The following is an 8,012-nucleotide window of genomic DNA, read 5'->3' on the forward strand; positions in this document are numbered from 1 at the left end:
AGGACGTCCGTCAGTACACAGAGGACGTCCGTGGCCGTCCGTCAGCACACGCAGGACGTCCGTGCCTGTCCGTTAGCACACACAGACTGTCCGTGGACTGATCCGTGTACTGATCCGTGTACTGATCAGTGTACTGAACTCATATCAGCATGCTGACCACACATATCAGCATGCTGGCCCTTCCCGTGGACTGATCCGTGTACTGATCCGTGTACTGAACTCATATCAGCATGCTGACCACACATATCAGCATGCTGGCCCTTCCCGTGGACTGTCCGTGTACTGATCCGTGTACTGAACTCATATCAGCATGCTGACCACACAGATCAGCATGCTGGCCCTTCCCGTGGACTGATCCGTGTACTGATCCGTGTACTGAACTCATATCAGCATGCTGACCACACAGATCAGCATGCTTCCCGTGGACTGATCCGTGTACTGATCCGTGTACTGATCCGTGTACTGAACTCATATCAGCATGCTGACCACACATATCAGCATGCTGGCCCTTCCCGTGGACTGTCCGTGTACTGATTTTGGACAACTGATGCACCATGTCAGTACACAGATCAGCATGCTGGCCCTTCCCGTGGACTGATTGATGAGGCCATCCAAGTAGAGGTTCCCATAGTTAGGCATGGTCCGACTACCAGGAGTGGAACCAGGGCCTTGCGAGAAGGTTTCACCAAAGCTGTCCAGCATATCCTTGATCAAGATGGACAGACTGACCAGGACCAGCTGCTAATCGAGAAGATGGTCCAGTTGAAGATTCAAGATCAAGCCGGCCCAAAGGAGGTTCAGGACGCGGCCGACCCGATCCAGTTCAGACTCAACCAAGCCGGACTTCTCATTTCCACATCCGAGCTTGGTCCAGACTCAGTTTCTATTTCATCCACTCCCACTCTTTCCGGTTCTGAGATCTAGCCGACCACCAAGGGGAGTAGCATGTGTTGTACTCTTTTTCCTCACCAGGTTTTGTCCCATTGGGTTTTCTTGGTAAGGTTTTAATGAGGCAACATGCAAGCATGCTATTAGCCTTGGTCTAAGCCTTCTCAAACCGACCACCAGATGTCTGGTTTATTTTAATTTATTTGGTTAAGACTTTGGGCTAATGTTTCAGCCTCATTTTCGGCCAGCTTGTTTAAGGCCTTTTACTTTTGAGTCTCTTAAGGGATAAACCCTATATAACTCTTTCAAGTTGGCGATTTTTGGCCTTAGTCTTTTATGAAATAATTTTTGCCTTTGCAAACCAAAAACCCTAAGTCTTTTTCTGTGAGAAACAAGAGAGAGCAGCCGAATCTTATCAAGCTTCAAACCACCAAGCTTGTGGCGATTCTTCACCTCCATTCCATCCATCGATTTGCCTTGAGAGTGATACACATCCAGCAAGCCAAATCCCATAGCTATCCACCTCCATCCACTGTTCTTGTTGAGAGAGATACACATCCAGCAACAAGGATCCATCCCCCATACTTCTATCCTTCTTTATTTTGTTATCTTGCATTATCTAGTTCTAGATTTTCCATTCTATATAAAAATCCATAAAAAGTCATATTTGCTTCTGTTCTTCATTAACCATACTGTTTACTTTTCTGTTCAATATTTTGATTCATAAAAACTCATAAAAATAGCATTCTTTTGTTTCAGGAACCAGATCGGCCAACTCCCAACCCATCGCGTCCGTCTAACCGTCCCATAACCGGCCGTCCGTCCCGTCCAGTCCGAGTCCTCGACCCTCAGGCCGTCCGTCCGTCCTGTCCAGTCCGAGTCCTCGAGCCTCAGTCCGTCCGTCCGTGCAGTCTGCTTACCGGCCTGTATCATTTTGGTATCAGAGCTCAAAGCTCCTACACCTTCGGTTGTATTCTATCCTTTTGGCTTTTTTTGTTAATTGCTTGTTTCATTCCTTTGAACTTCAAAAAAAAAAATTGCATTGTGTTCTTGCTGTTCTTGGCGAGTTCAAAACCATATTTTTTTCCTTTTGGCATATCTTGATCCATCGATTTTTCTTACTTTCCTTTTTGCGGATTTCCATTTAATTGCATTTAATTTTTCCTTGGATTGCACTCCAAGTTTTTCCAAAATTTAAAAAAAAAAAAAAGGAAGTTTATACTTTCCATATTTTAATTTTCGAAAACTTATAAAAAAAAAAAAAAGGGAAGTTTAACATTCAATTGCATATCTATTTAGGTATCTTTCTCCTTTTTCTTTGATCCCTTGCAGATCACTTTTCTTTCTTCCTCTTTTGTCACAGGCGACATGGGAGATCTAAATGGAGCACCAACACAAGCCGAGATCAATGCTCAACTGATGGCTAACCATGCTGAACTCCAAGCCGCACTGGCTACTGTAACTGAGCAGCTGGCTCATATAGCTGGGAGGGATCGAGCTAATGCTCCCCGGCCGAGGAGGAGAAATCAACCCATTCCAGAAGAACAGTCCCAATCCAGTGAGGACAACTCGGACACTGACCGTACCGAACCAGAAGAGCCGCGGCGTGAACGAGCCGGACGTGGGAACCGACGGGAGTATCGGGTCCAAGGCGATGCAAGCCCGGTCCGAAGGAGATTCCGAGACGATGAAGTAGCTTGGCAAGGAGGCAAGGATCTCAAACTTACTCCTCCGACCTTTGCTGGAAAGGTTGATCCGGACGCCTACATTGAATGGGAGAGGCGCATGGAGTACATCTTTGAATACTACCGCTATACCGAGGCCAAGAAGATCGCCTTAGCCGCAGCCCAACTGACGGACAATGCCCTAACCTGGTGGGACAGGGAAGTAGCCGAGGTTGGCAGGGTCTATAGGATTGAGACTTGGGATGAGATGCGAGCTAAGCTCCGTGCAAGGTATATTCCCTCATATTATCAGCGGGACTTACTAAAACGTTTTCGCAAGTTGTCTCAGGGTACTAGGTCCGTAGAGGAGTACTTTGAGGAGTTTGAGGCTCTCAAGAACAAGCTCAGGACGCGCGAGACCGAAGAGGTTATGATGGCTCAGTTCTTGGAAGGCCTTCAAGACCGCATTGCTCGCAAGGTGGAGAGGCAAACCTACGTCAACTTCAATGATCTCCTCCACTATGCCATCCAGGCCGAGCAGCACATTAAACGGAAGAACGCTTCTAGTGCCAGGAACAAGACGCCATGGGCTTCAACCGGAACCAAGGGGTCTGAGAAGAACAAATCCATTGAAGTGGAAAACCGGTTCAAGAAGGGCCAAACCGACCAGTCCAAATCGGGTTCATCCGAACCAGGTAAGGGACAAGCACAAGCTCAAAGAACTCGTGATATTACTTGTTTCAAATGTCAGGGGAAGGGGCACTACGCTAGGGACTGTCCGAACAAGCGTGTCATGATCCTTAAGGCAGATGGCGAGTATGAGTCCCAAGACGAGGCCGATGTCGAGATGGCCGACTCAGGAGACGAGATAGTGGACTATGCTGAGACTGGTGAGCTACTGGTGGTCAGACGAGCTCTCAGTGCTCTCTTTGATCCAGAGACCGTCCAACGAGAAAACATCTTCCATACTAGATGTAGCGTGGAAGGCAAGGTATGTAGTCTAATTATTGATGGTGGCTCTTGCACTAACGTGGCCAGCAGGTACCTTGTTGAGAAGTTAGGGCTAGCAAAGTTGCCACACCCCAGGCCGTACAAGCTCAAGTGGCTCAATGATGAGACGGAGCTTAAAATCTCGGAGCAAGTTGTTGTTACCTTTTGTATTGGTAAATACCAGGACCAGGTGAAGTGTGATGTGGTTCCTATGCAAGCCGGCCATCTACTGTTAGGGAGGCCTTGGCAGTTTGACAAGGAGACTATTCACCATGGGAGGACTAACATCTACAGCTTTACCCACAACAACAAGAAGCACAGCCTGGCTCCTCTCAGTCCACAAGAGGTGTACGAGATGCAGAGGGCCATGGATCAGTCTGGATTGTTTAGTAAAACTAACCTTTACATCTCTTCTAGTAAATTGATTAAATCATTGCATCAAAACACACAGGTGCTACTAATGGTTTTCAAGGAAGGTTGTTTTGCAGGTTTTGAGGCACCAGATTGTCCAGCTGAGATGCAAGGACTAATGGACCAGTACAAGGACGTGTTCCCTGAAGAGATACCAGCCGGCTTACCACCCCTCCGAGGCATCGAACATCAGATAGACTTTGTGCCAGGCGCCCCACTTCCAAACCGAGCCGCATACAGAGTCAATCCGGAGGAGGCTAAGGAGCTGGAGAGACAGGTCCAAGACCTCATGGACAAGGGATACATTCGAGAGAGTCTCAGCCCATGTGCAGTACCCGTCCTATTGGTGCCTAAGAAGGATGGAACGTGGCGTATGTGTGTTGATTGCCGAGCCATCAACAACATCACCATAAAATATCGGTACCCCATTCCTAGACTTGATGATATGTTAGATGAATTGAGTGGTTCCACCGTGTTTTCCAAGATTGATCTTAGGAGTGGCTATCACCAAGTTCGGATGAAGGAGGGAGACGAGTGGAAGACTGCTTTCAAGACCAAGCAAGGCTTGTATGAGTGGCTGGTGATGCCATTTGGTCTTACCAACGCCCCTAGTACCTTCATGAGGCTTATGAACGAGGTTCTAAGGCCTTACATTGGTAAATTTGTGGTTGTCTATTTTGATGACATATTGATCTATAGTCAGTGCTTATCCGATCACATTAGTCATGTAGAACAGGTTTTGAAGGCTCTCAGGCAGGAAGGACTCTTTGCCAATCTCAAGAAGTGTGTATTTTGCACTGACCAGTTAATATTTTTAGGCTTTGTTGTGAGTTCACAGGGTTTGAAGGTCGATGAGGAGAAGATCAAGGCCATCCAAGACTGGCCCACGCCGACCACTATTGGGCAAGTCCGAAGTTTCCATGGCCTAGCCAGCTTCTATAGGCGGTTTGTCAAGGACTTCAGCACCATTGCCGCACCCATGACCTCAGTAATCAAGAAGAATGTATCCTTTGTTTGGGGCCCTGCCCAAGAGGAGTCTTTCAACAAGCTTAAATATAGTCTAACTCATGCACCCGTTCTTACACTCCCTGATTTTAATAAAACTTTTGAGATTGAGTGTGATGCATCAGGTACAGGCATTGGAGCTGTCCTCACTCAAGGGGGGCGACCAGTGGCATTCTTTAGTGAAAAACTGAGTGGAGCTGCCCTCAACTACCCAACCTATGACAAAGAGCTATACGCTCTAGTAAGGTCCCTTGAAACTTGGCAGCATTACCTATTGTCTAAGGAATTTGTTATTCATACAGATCATGAGACACTTAAGCACTTGAGGGGACAGACCACACTCAAGAAGAGGCACGCCAGATGGCTCGAGTTCGTGGAGACCTTTCCCTATGTGATCAAGTACAAGAAGGGCAAGGACAATGTGGTGGCCGATGCACTGTCCCGGAGACACACTCTCATTGTGACCATGGAGGCCAAGATCATGGGTTTCGAGCATATTAAAGAATCTTATGCCACTGATCTTGATTTTAATGAAGTTTTCAGGAACACTGAGAAGGGGGCTTTTGGGGCATACTACCAGCACGAGGGGTTCCTGTTCAAGGGAAAGAGGCTGTGCATTCCCAAAGGAGCCATGAGGGAACTGCTGGTTCGGGAGGCCCATGGTGGCGGCCTCATGGGACACTTTGGTCGGGACAAGACTTTGAGTGTCCTAACTGAACATTTCTTTTGGCCAAACATGAAGAGGGATGTGGAGAGCATATGCGCCAAGTGCACTACTTGCCTCAAAACAAAGTCCAGGTCACATCCTTACGGTTTACAAATGCCATTACCGATTCCTAACCACCCTTGGGTAGACATTTCTATGGACTTTGTGCTGGGTTTGCCCAAGATAAACCACAAGGATTCCATTTTTGTAGTGGTAGACAGGTTCTCCAAGATGGCCCATTTCATAGCCTGTAACACCACTAATGATGCCACTCAGACCGCCGACCTATTCTTCAAAGAAGTGGTTCGACTACATGGTGTTCCCCGAACCATTGTCTCTGACCGTGATACCAAGTTCCTCAGCCATTTCTGGAGGACACTATGGGGCAAATTCGGAACCAAGCTACTATTCTCGACCACTTGCCACCCCCAGACCGACGGCCAGACTGAGGTAGTAAACCGTACGCTTTCTCAACTGTTGAGAGCTACGGTCGGTAAGAATTTAAGAAATTGGTTGTCTTGTTTGCCTTTTGTTGAGTTTGCTTATAACCATGCTAGGCACTCTACTACTAACCTGTCACCTTTTGAGATTGTTTATGGGTTTCAGCCAGAGACTCCTTTGGACTTCACCGAGCTGCCCAGCTCTATGTACCGCAGTCGTGATGGAGCCGCCAAGGCCGAGTTTGTTAAGAATATGCACCTAAAGGTCAAGGAAAGGATAGAAGCCAAGGCGGCTAAGGTCAAGGCCAAGTATGACCAGAAGAGGAAGGAGATACTGTTCGAACCAGGGGACTTGGTGTGGTTACACATGCGGCCCGAGAGGTTTCCAGAAGCCCGGAAGTCCAAGCTCTCTCCTCGTGGAACAGGACCATTCCGTATCCTAAAGAAGATCAACGACAACGCCTATATCCTTGACCTCCCTGCTGAATTTAAAATTTCACATACTTTCAATGTCTCGGATTTGTCTCCTTTCCATGCAGATAGTGATGACTTTGCAGATGATGGTGTTCTGAGGCCAGAACCTCTTCAAGAGGGAGGGAATGATGAGGCCATCCAAGTAGAGGTTCCCATAGTTAGGCATGGTCCGACTACCAGGAGTGGAACCAGGGCCTTGCGAGAAGGTTTCACCAAAGCTGTCCAGCATATCCTTGATCAAGATGGACAGACTGACCAGGACCAGCTGCTAATCGAGAAGATGGTCCAGTTGAAGATTCAAGATCAAGCCGGCCCAAAGGAGGTTCAGGACGCGGCCGACCCGATCCAGTTCAGACTCAACCAAGCCGGACTTCTCATTTCCACATCCGAGCTTGGTCCAGACTCAGTTTCTATTTCATCCACTCCACTCTTTCCGGTTCTGAGATCTAGCCGACCACCAAGGGGAGTAGCATGTGTTGTACTCTTTTTCCTCACCAGGTTTTGTCCCATTGGGTTTTCTTGGTAAGGTTTTAATGAGGCAACATGCAAGCATGCTATTAGCCTTGGTCTAAGCCTTCTCAAACCGACCACCAGATGTCTGGTTTATTTTAATTTATTTGGTTAAGACTTTGGGCTAATGTTTCAGCCTCATTTTCGGCCAGCTTGTTTAAGGCCTTTTACTTTTGAGTCTCTTAAGGGATAAACCCTATATAACTCTTTCAAGTTGGCGATTTTTGGCCTTAGTCTTTTATGAAATAATTTTTGCCTTTGCAAACCAAAAACCCTAAGTCTTTTTCTGTGAGAAACAAGAGAGAGCAGCCGAATCTTATCAAGCTTCAAACCACCAAGCTTGTGGCGATTCTTCACCTCCATTCCATCCATCGATTTGCCTTGAGAGTGATACACATCCAGCAAGCCAAATCCCATAGCTATCCACCTCCATCCACTGTTCTTGTTGAGAGAGATACACATCCAGCAACAAGGATCCATCCCCCATACTTCTATCCTTCTTTATTTTGTTATCTTGCATTATCTAGTTCTAGATTTTCCATTCTATATAAAAATCCATAAAAAGTCATATTTGCTTCTGTTCTTCATTAACCATACTGTTTACTTTTCTGTTCAATATTTTGATTCATAAAAACTCATAAAAATAGCATTCTTTTGTTTCAGGAACCAGATCGGCCAACTCCCAACCCATCGCGTCCGTCTAACCGTCCCATAACCGGCCGTCCGTCCCGTCCAGTCCGAGTCCTCGACCCTCAGGCCGTCCGTCCGTCCTGTCCAGTCCGAGTCCTCGAGCCTCAGTCCGTCCGTCCGTGCAGTCTGCTTACCGGCCTGTATCACTGATCCGTGTACTGATCCGTGTACTGAACTCATATCAGCATGCTGACCACACATATCAGCATGCTGGCCCTTCCCGTGGACTGATGA

This window comes from Brassica rapa, unplaced genomic scaffold (assembly GCF_000309985.2).
Source record: "Brassica rapa cultivar Chiifu-401-42 unplaced genomic scaffold, CAAS_Brap_v3.01 Scaffold0352, whole genome shotgun sequence".
Lineage (NCBI taxonomy): Eukaryota > Viridiplantae > Streptophyta > Magnoliopsida > Brassicales > Brassicaceae > Brassica > Brassica rapa.